The following is an 11,397-nucleotide window of genomic DNA, read 5'->3' on the forward strand; positions in this document are numbered from 1 at the left end:
AGAGCAGAGGGAGTTAGGGATGTCAACGCTGGGGTTGTTAACCACTAAAGCACTACAGACACATGAGAGTTCTAAGTGTGTGTGTGTGCATGTCTTCCGTTGTTTCAGTATTCTCTTTTCCTCCGTGGTGTCATTACCTTCTGTCATCCTCTCGGGGGAGTCCGTGTTTACCCAGCATGGCCTCTGAGCTATTACTGCACGAGTCATGGGTTCTTCATTGTCATAGCAACCAACAGACGCAATAAGCCATCCGCTTATCATACAAATCAAATTGACGGTGCACAAACTTTTAATTCTTCTATGATGTAAACAATGAAAACTTGTCAGAAGTGCCACAACAGCCATTTATTTAGGGTGACCATATTTTGATTTCCAAAAAAGAGGACACTCGGCCCAGCCTCGAGATACTTTACTCGAAAATCACTCAGATGCCTATATCACCAACTTTTTTTTACTCGACTGGTTACTCAACAGGCTTTATTCTTCCTAAAAATTTAATCAAACAATTAAAAAAAAAAAAAATTGGGAAAAAAAAAACAAAAAACGAATAATGATGACAAAAATAATAATATAATGCAGACCCATGGAAATGTAGTCCAATCAATACACACACACAGTAGGATATGTGCCGACTCAACATTTTTTTTTAAATTACTATCACGACAATTGTCGTTGACAAATTGTTATTCCCACTCAATTTTTATTCTCATTCAATGTTCTAGATCAGTGGTCCCCAAACTTTTTCCTGTGGGGGCCACATAACTTTTCCCTTCTCTGATGAGTCAGTTTGTAACAGAAAAAGTGTGATGATTGCAGGAGTGCCTCAATGTAAAAATGTATTGTTTTTCAGAAAGCAACAATCAAATAACCCTTTTTGGATTCTTCACGGAACAAAAGTAAATAAAATAATAATATATAATAATAATAATAATAATAACTGAAAAAGAGGGTTAATTTGACTGGGGATCCCTCTGTAGGTGTGTGGTATAAAGCCGGCGACGCTATGGAGTTGTGACTCCGATCAGAGAATCAACAGGGGACGTTCAGGATTTATTTGTTTTCTTTAATGATGATGAAAGGAGTATGAGATTTATTTTGTTGTATTGTGGTTTTGTGAATACAAGATAACCATATAACATGTAAACATATACTGTATAAACATATCTAAATTAACAGGAACAACATTAACTATAATATAAATGAAATACACTGCTTACATAATGTATACAATGCTAATCATTCGCAATAATGAGCATACACATTAAGCAAGAAAATAACAAAAAATTTAGATAAGTGAATTGGCAACAAACAAAATTCAGCCTCCACCATGTAGCCAAAGGGGCCAACGATTAGCATTAGCGATTAGCGCTAGCGGCTAACGGTTAGCACACGGCGGCTAGCGGTTAGCTCGTGGCGGCTAACGAATACAAGGGACCCTAAACAGGTAACTCATCTGCCAAGCGTGTTTATGCACTGCCAAGGCACACTTCTGCAATATACCCACCCACCTCTCTAATTCACACAAAACACTTGGATTGCCACGAAACAGGACGGTAGCTTGAGGAACGAACCGCAGGCAGTGAAAGGAGGAAAAAGTGACTCGTGTACACTGGTGTAGGCGCACTATCCTATTCCCCTCACTTTCCACTCGCAGGGGCCTGCGCTTGTCAGTGACGTTCCTTACTCTCGCTATATGATTATACAACTTTAACATTTGTTAATAATACGCTTTGTGTGTAGTATCATCCATCGCTTTTCCTTTTTAAATGGGCACTTTTAAGCAAACGCAAGAAGTAACAACGGGAACATTTTTACACAGGCATTTCACGGGAGAGCATTTCGACTCTTCGGCCAATCATATAGACCCTACTCACCAACGTCACAGAATGACGTGTCGCTGTATCCGGCCGCCATATTGTCCGTCATTGTTTATCCGTATTCTCAATGGTTTCAATTTGTCGTGCAATTTATAGTGCAATTCATGGAAGCCCCAGTGCTTTCAGACGCTGTAAACTCATTGGATGCGTTGCATATAAGGCGTTATGTGGAAAAGCTTCAGTCTATCCATTCGCCAGATCCATATTTGATGCCTAAATCGATATTTTTCGACCCGCTGTCTTCGCCCTCTCTGCCTGACATCTGCTACCCTGATATCTACAACTATCTTGTCCACACAAAATCAGCCTATTCTCACGAAAGTTTGAAAAACTTTAAGAGCAGCACTCTAAGCAACATTACCCCGTGTGACCCTTTACTTCCAATTTTCTAAAATGGCGACAATCAATAAAAAAAAAGTTGACTGCGATGGCTGACGCTTCAAGGATAGGTGGATATTGGACTATTTCTTCAATAAAACACGCAACAACTGTGTCTGCCTCATTTGCAAAGAGACAGTCGCTGTTTTCAAAGAGTTCGATGTGACGCGATAATGATATTACCGAACAAGACACGCTGACATGTACGACAACATTACAGGAAAGATACGCAGCGAGAAATTATAGCAACTTGAAGCTAGTTTAATTTCACAGCAGTAGTATTTCGCAAGAGCCCGAGTGTCGAAAGAGAACGCCACAAAGACGAGACTGTTGAAATTATGAATAAAAAAAAATAATAAAGCAAATGTGACACACAGAAGGGCTTGCTAAAATTTGTTAAATATATTGTTCTATGTAAATCAGCCAAGGTAGCCCCCCGCATTTTTACCACACCAAATCTGGCCCCCTTTGCAAAAGGTTTGGACACACCTGTTTAACTGATGATCCGTAGACGAGGCCAGCTTCTTTCACTTGGCACCAGCTAAATATTATTCAAAATGTAATGATGGTGGAAGAAATAAGCATCTTGAATTTGAAACTGTATGTTGTCGGCGATTAGCCTCGCAATGATCTTAATTGTGGTTGTCAGCCCAAAACCCTCTAAATATATATTAAATGCATCTTACCAGATATAAAATAACTACTACATAATCTGTGGTAATCGTTTGGAGCCCAGTTTTCTCGTCGAATTGCAGCAGTCCATCTCGCTCTCCTCTCCGGGTCTCTCGGAATACGGTAGAACTTCAAGTCTCTCCGTCTATCTTCTCTGTTATTGCAACCAACCGCCACACACGCCTTCACCATTTTGATTATTAATGTTAACGAGCAGAAAAACACACCATAATAGGAGGAATTTACGTAGCGGTAATGCGTCAACACGACGAGTTGACGGACAATATGGCGCGGAGGCGTGGTTGTGACGTCATGTGAGTAGGGTCTATAGCGAGAGCGAGCGAAGTGAAGGGAGGAGAGACAGTAACTCATGCGTGCCAATGAAGGGAGGAGAGAAAGTGACTCTGCGCGCGTCGCTTTTCTTAAAGGGCCAGCGTAGTAACAATTAAACCAAAGCACAAACATGCAATTGGGCTTTCCTACAATAACACTATTAATTATATAGATAATAACCAAATAACCCTCTCTGGGTTCTTCACAAAAAAAAAGCCAGGAAAAAAACAAAACACTATTAGGGGGGGGGGGGAAATCAAAATGCTCTCTGGTATTGTTCAGGGGGCCGGACAAAATGTGGAGGCGGGCCGTAGTATGGGGACCCCTGGTAGATTGTATGCAAACAATAACCGAAATAAACTGACAAGCTATTCAACCAGGATGTTTCCAGACGCAGCAGTTCAAAACTACATTGCCCATAATGCCTAGCGCAGCGGAGCTCACTGATTGCTACCCTATTAGCGACTACGGGAAGCGAGGCAAAATCAGACTTTGCTATAAAAGTTTACTATCATCGGCAGCGCAAAGATGCGACAACAAACGGGATTTTACAGATTAAACCAGTGCAAATTTTCCCACAGAAGTCAACAGTTGCCATTATATACGTATTTATTGTAAAAAAAAAAAAAACACATAAGAAACACAGCTATTTAGCTATACTAGCATTCAATCACTAACTAACGTAGAACAATTACAAGACTCATACAATATACTGCATCTCTGTGTACACATATAACCCTATATACAACAGAAGACACGTGATCAACATTAACAGGAGATAAACTTACAGAAAGGTGTATGGAGCCACGTCTTTTAGAACTCCTTATTGAACTCCTTACTGTAGTCTGATCTCTCGCCAAACCGTCAGTAGATGGTGGTAATTCCCCATGAAACAAAGGGTAAACTGCCAACAAAAAGGTAGAAGATCTACTCCTTCTCCCGCCCCTACTAGTAGGAGCCACGTCAACGCAGGCAGGCGCTGCCCCCTAGCGGCCGGAGGGATTCTCTTCAAATTGGTCCCGTGAAAAATCATAAAAACCAGACATTTTCATGAATTTATGAAACCCGGACAGACGCTCCGGAGGGCACGTAATAAGAGGACTTGTCCGGGCAAAAGAGTACGTTTGGTAACCCTACATTTATTGAACAGTACAAATAGTCAACGACACACACAGAAAAGAAAGAGCATGTGGAAGAATCATGGAGAGTATGCTAACACTAAACTAACCACAAGATGAATGGCCACGCCAGGCTGACTGACTGCAGCTCCCGATGTCACCAACCATGCCGAGCACTACGTTATATAAATGCTTAATGCTTCTCTTTATTTCCTGACTATTTTTGTTCATTTAAGAAATGTAACCTCATAAAGATCTGGCATCCACTTACTTGCAAGGGAGTAAGTTTGGTCTCAACAATAGTAGGGACGATATAACAGAATAACCATCATGTACACTTTTAGCTCGGGATGGAACATTAATAAGACCAAACAGATTGGGTAAACGGGGGGCAGGGCTACATTTCTCGCGAATATAAACCTAATTAATTGATATGCTAAATCAGGGGTGCTCATTACATCGATCACGATCGACCAGTCGATCGCAACGCTACGTTTTTTAAAAAAATGGACTTAGTTAATTATGATTATATGTGTGTATGTTGTGTTGTCTGAGCAACATATGAAGTTATGCAGCACCCGTCCGTCTGAAAGCAGCTTCTTGCTAATGTTTTTCTGGCTCTATAGTTTCCAGAAGAGTTCACGACATTTTTCACAGTTTAAATAACCTTAACAGTAGAAAACACAAACAGTAGGACACTTCTCTCTAAGCAGCTTCCTCCTCGAGTTTTGCAGGTTAGCAAGTTCACACAGTTTAATGTTATGTTAACTGTGATACAGTTTGAACTTTCAGTAGCAAAATTGTTGGTGTGTTTCTCACCTCCACAACATTGGTGTCTTTTTAAATTACTTACAGTGGCTGCTGCTGGCTGAAAAAAAACTTCTTATATCCCTCCTCTTCGCAGGGGGCGGAGGAGGCAGTATGTTGTCGACATGTATTTCTGTCGGGGCTGTGTGAGTGTGAGCGTGCATGTGTGTGTCAGGGCTGGGTCAAGTTATCAGCCAATCCAACGTGCGTTTTTAGAGGGGAAAAAAATCGACCGGCGCATTCAGCAAGTGAAAAGGGGTAAATGTAAGTCTGAACATAATGAAAATAATTCACTTAATAATGGTAGGGTCAATTCTATCCTTACAACATATGGGAAGACAATCTAAATTACCTGTATAACTGAACTTATTATATAATGCATGTAAGGTCGCTTAAAGGTTGGTGGGGACAATTTGAGCATCCTGAAAAGTTGGTAGTGATATGTCCCTACCGTCCCTATGAAAACCTATGCCTTGCTTACTTGGAGATCACATTTTGGGAGGTGTAAGCCACAATATTAAAATTTGGCATACAATTATGTTATTTTTCTTGTTTATTATGAATCATCATTATTTGTTATACTCTTTATGAATAATTAAAATCATAAATTAGTAAAATGTCAATAAAACTAATTTCAAATGAATAAAAAAACCTCACTCATTATGGCCCCTTCAGTACTCTTTTTTTTTCTTTTTGTAAATTTCATTGTATTTTACTCATTTCCTGCCATTGACAAGGATGGGCATCTAAAAAAACCCCGCAAATTATCCTTGCAATTACGTGTTGATAATGTCATGGTTGTTTTGACGAACTCGTCCAAAGTTTATGTTCGTAAAATTACACCAAAATCCGGAAAGCTCTTCAGTTGCCCTTTAAACTGTTGGGGCTGGCCTTGAATTCCCATGTTTCAATGCAGCCTCCAATGCGTTCAATGAGTGCACAATGAAGGGTTAACTTGTTTTACGCTTTCTTTGTCTTATTGTTGCTTTTAAAAAGTAGAAGGTAAAAAAAAAAAAAAAAAAAAAAAAAGTCCAAAATTATTATTTTTGTTGAAAAAATCTGAGATTTTATCTTTGTCTTAGGTTGAAGAGGGGTTTAGTGGATATGTGTCATGCATTTAGTGCCAACTGATCACTTTTTTTTTTTAGAATATTAGGAGCTTTTTAGGTAAGCTGTTGAAGGGGGACAGGTAATGTCAGTCAGATATGCAGGCGCTTCCCCGGCTTGCAGAGTGTGTTACACCTACACATTATAAAAATCTATTTTTTCCTCAGTAAGAGCATCACTCAGTTTAGCAGAGTTGCAGTGCTGAAACAAGCAAACTCATCCAAAAGAGACTTATGTAAAAGATAGACAGGAATAGAATTTAGAATTGTATTGCTTGAGGCGTCTGAGGGTAAAATGTTTAGTTAAATAATATCATTTAGCACTCCTGTGAAAATTGCAATACTGCCAGAGGTTTATACGCATGCTCATTAAACACAACATTAAAATAGAGCTTTAACACATAATATTTGCTTTCATTACATCTGTTGAAATATTTATGTTGTACGGTAAGCATCTACTAATTGATTGGCTCCAACTGATAAATAAACACAAGTGTTTTGATTTGGCTACACATGTTAATGAGTGGCTGCAAATCATATATTCTTTAATAACAATATAATTGGTATCTATTTAGTGTAGTAGTCCACGTTTTAAGTCAGGCTTATCTTATTAAGATTTGGTTACACGTTGCTGTCTTGACATTAAAGGAGTGTCTACTGTACATGCTTTTCTGACAAGGCAGTCTCTTTGTGTGGACAAAAGCCACAAGGAAGCAGGACACACATCAACCATTTTAACTAGGTCTGTTTGGAGCCATATGCCAGAATGCAGTATGTCTCAATAAAACATGATGTTTCTGTGTTAATCTTTAATAGTTCTGTCCTTTAGAATTAACCCAGATGAACACACATTCAGGGCACGATGCAGAATCTCTTTGTCTTCTTCTTCTTCAGTGATTGTTTTTATCTGTCTATTTAATCACATTTATCTCTTTTTGTATCATCCCATTCTTAAAAATCAGGATAGTTCATGAAGATGTTATATTAGCAGATGGATAAATAAAAGCGACTGAAAATGCAGCCAGATCTGGTTATTGAATATGTAGGAGAGTGCGCATGGCAATGATGAACATGGTTCGGAGGCCCCACCAAAGCTGGCATTTAGCAACGGATCATTGCACAAGTTGAAACATTCATGAGTTAGATTTTCCAAAAGTTTTGCCAACTCAATGGACGCTGTATGTAAGTATAGTTATGCACTACTGACTAATACAAATTTAAATTTATGAAGATTGTTTGTTTAAAAACTCAATTTAATGACTCTTAGATCAGTGGTTCTTAACTGGGGTTCGACCCCGAGTAAGCTTCAGGGGTTCGGTGAAGGTTAAGAAACGCAGAGCCCTATTTTGTACACTGAATAAATCTGGGCAAAGTGGCTTTTTAGACCGGGTTTTGGACTGCTTTGCCCTCAATTTACAAGCCTTATTCCATTTCTTTCAAATGCTAGCGCTCTATCAGATGGGAGGAGAAATCGGTTTGCTCAGTGGAAGGCTGAATGGCACTTGCAATAACAGACCTACAGGCAACGTAAACGGTGTAGATAATTAAAAAAAAAAAAAAAAATTACGTTATTTTACGACATGAAAATAGTATGTGATGCAAGGATGCAACAGTAAAATGAGAATGTAGACATGACAAAAAAAGAGGAACAGTGTGAAATGTATTTAATTTAGGGCTGTCAAACAATTAAAATTTTTAATCGAGTTAATCTCAGCTTAAAAAATAATTAATCGTAATTAATCGCAATTCAAACCATGTATAAAATATGCCATATTTTTCTGGAAATTATTGTTGGAATGGAAAGATAAGACACAAGACGGATATATACATTCAACATACGGTACATAAGTACTGTATCTGTTTATTATAACAATAAATCAACAAGATGGCATTAACATCATTAACATTCTGTTAAAGCGATCCATGGATAGAAAGACTTGTAGTTCTTAAAAGATAAATGTTAGTACAAGTTATAGAAATTTTATATTACAACCCCTCAGTGTTTTCGTTTTAATAAAATTTGTAAAATTTTCAATCAAAAAATAAACTAGTAGCTCGCCATTGTTGATGTCAATAATTACACAATGGTCATGGTGCTGAAACCCATAAAATCAGTCGCACCCAAGCGCCAGCAGAGGGCGACAAAACACCAAAAAACACAAGTAACAAGTGGACATGACACTGTGCTGTCATTTTAATCTGAGCGGGGCATGTACTTTAAATGTGTCAAATATTTTAACGTGATTAATTTAAAAAAATAATTAACACACGTTAACGCGATAATTATAATAATAATAATAATAATAATAATAAATAATAATAAACCTAATTTAATTTAATTTAGCAATGTGAAAATCAACAACGAAAAGCAAAATTATTATTCCTAAATTTGAAATCTTGAAGAAATTTGAACAGGAATTCACCTAGGTGTTAGCTTTTTAGGTTTTGAATTCGTAAAAAAAATTGCTTTATTATTAAATTCCAAAGGTTTCGGTGAACGCACCTGTGAAACGCCAGGGGTTCGGTACCTTTAGCAAGGTAAAGAACCACTGCTCTAGAAAGTTATTGTTCGCAATTTGTTGCTAACTTCTTCTATTCAAAATACAACAATTCGGCATGACCTGTAAATGACTCACTTTTTCACAAACATAGACTTGAAGAGGCCATCCTGAGACAAAGTGCGTTTGATAATGCACTTTGGAACTCAGTGTTGATGGAAAATGGAACACTTTAAAGTCAAAGATTCTGAACACCCCCTAAATGATCCACATCACGACTCAATCAGCTCTCCTGTGAGTGGGTGTTTTGTAAGCATGAAGAAGAGAACATGTGACAGGCATGTGTTTGAATAATAGGCTGATGATCCCACATCAGCTACATCGTCTCCCATTCCAAATCTGCCCATTTGTAGAGACAAGTTTCTGTACATAAACAAAAAGCAGCCATAAATCGGTTGGGGAAACAAATTTCATGTGAGTAGAGCGAACCTTTTAAATGACCATATGGTGAAAAAGCCGAACGAGCAGTGTTGACATGTTTGCTTGTTTTTCCTGACAATTCCTCCCTCCAAGGTGCAGTATGATCAGAAAGTTGTTTACGTCTGACGTCTACTGGCCATCTAGGATACTGCAATGCTGAATATTGTCCAAATAATCCACAAACGCCATTCATTTAAAAACTTGCGCTTTGGCGCTTCCTAGCGGTACAATCTAAAAATTGCCAAAATAAATCCATACAGTACAATAATACATTGGGCACTGTACTAGTCCTTCTAAAAAAAAATGCATATTGTGATAAAGTTCATTATTTTCTGTAATGTACTGATAAACATTAGACTTTCATATATGTTAGATTCATTACACACAACTGAAGTAGTTGAAGCCTTTTATTGTTTTAATATTGATGATTTTGGCAAAAAAGTCAAGAAAAACCAAAAATCCCTATCTAAAAAAATTAGCATATTTCTTCCGACCAATACAAAAAAGTGTTACATTATCAATACAAAAAAGTCAACTTTCAATTACCTATATCAGCCATGCACTCAATACTTGGTCGGGAATCCTTTTGCAGAAATGACTGCTTGCTTCAATGCATGGAGGCAATCAGCCTGTGGCACTGCTGAGGTGTTATGGAGGCCATGGATTCTTCGATAGCGGCCTTAAACTCATCCACAGTGTTGGGTCTGGTGTCTCTCAACTTCCTCTTCACAATATCCCACGATTCTTTATGGGGTTCAGGTCAGGAGAGTTGGCAGGCTAATTGAGCACAGTAATGGCATGGTCAGTAAACCATTTACCAGTGGTTTTGGCACTGTGAGCCAGGTCGTGCTGAAAAATGAAATCTTCATCTCCATAAAGCTTTTCAGCAGATGGAAGCATGAAGTGCTCCAAAATCTCCTGTTAGCTAGCTGCATTGACCCTGCCCCTGATAAAACACAGTAGACCAACACCAGCAGCTGACATGGCACCACAGACCATCACTGACTGTGGGTACTTGACATTGGACTTCAGGCATTTCCTTCTCCCCAGTCTTCCTCCAAACTCTGGCACCTTGATTTCCAAATGACATGCAAAATTTGCTGTCATCTGAAAAAAGTACTTTGGACCACTGAGCAACAGTCCAGTGCTGCTTCTCTGTAGTCCAGGTCAGGCGCTTCTGCCGCTGTTTCAGGTTCAAAAATGGCTTGACCTTGGGAATGCGGCACCTGTAATCCATTTCCAGCACACGCCTGTGCACGGTGGCTGTGGATGCTTCAACTCCAGACTCAGTCCACTGTTTCTGCAGGTCCCCCAAGGTCTGGAATCGGCCCTTCTCCACGATCTTTCTTAGGGTGCGGTCACCTCTTCTGGTTGTGCAGCGTTTCCTGTCACACTTTTTCCTTCCCACAGATTTTCCACTGAGGTGCCTTGATACAGCACTCTGGGAACAACCTATTCGCTCAGAAATTTCTTTCTGTGCCTTAGCCTCTTGCTTGAGGGTGTCAATGGTGGCCTTCTGGACAGCAGTCAGGTCAGTAGTCTTGCCCATGATTGCGGGTTTGAGTAATGAACAAGGCTGGGAGTTTTTAAAAGCCTCAGGAATCTTTCGCAGTTGTTTTGAGTTAATTCGTTGATTCAGATGATTAGGTTAGTAGTTTCTTTAGAGTACCCTTTCATGATATGCAAATTTTTTGGGATTGGGATTCTTGGTTTTTCTTGACTTTTTTGCCAAAATCACCAATATTAAAACAACTAGAAACTGCAGTTTCTGGAGAAATTACTGTGGGTCTTTGCTCTGTGGAGTTACAGATCTTAGCCCCGCCCAGGTTGGTTTGGTGACATTTCGGGGACAATATCAGGTCACTTCCTGTTTATTTGGGGACATTTGGGGGGCGTGGCCTGGTCATATCAGGGCTTGAACTACTTCAGTTGTGTGTAATGAATCTAAAATATATGAAAGTCTAATGTTTATCAGTATATTACAGAAAATAATGAACTTTATCACAATATGCTAATTATATGAGAAGGACTATATCATTAAGATGGTGACATCATTAGCACGCATTTATTTCTTGAAAGAACACTTGCAATAGATTGATCTTGTCACTTTCAAAATGTAACTACGCAG

The sequence above is a fragment of the Corythoichthys intestinalis genome, chromosome 16, assembly GCF_030265065.1.
Source record: "Corythoichthys intestinalis isolate RoL2023-P3 chromosome 16, ASM3026506v1, whole genome shotgun sequence".
In the NCBI taxonomy this organism is placed as follows: Eukaryota; Metazoa; Chordata; class Actinopteri; order Syngnathiformes; family Syngnathidae; genus Corythoichthys; species Corythoichthys intestinalis.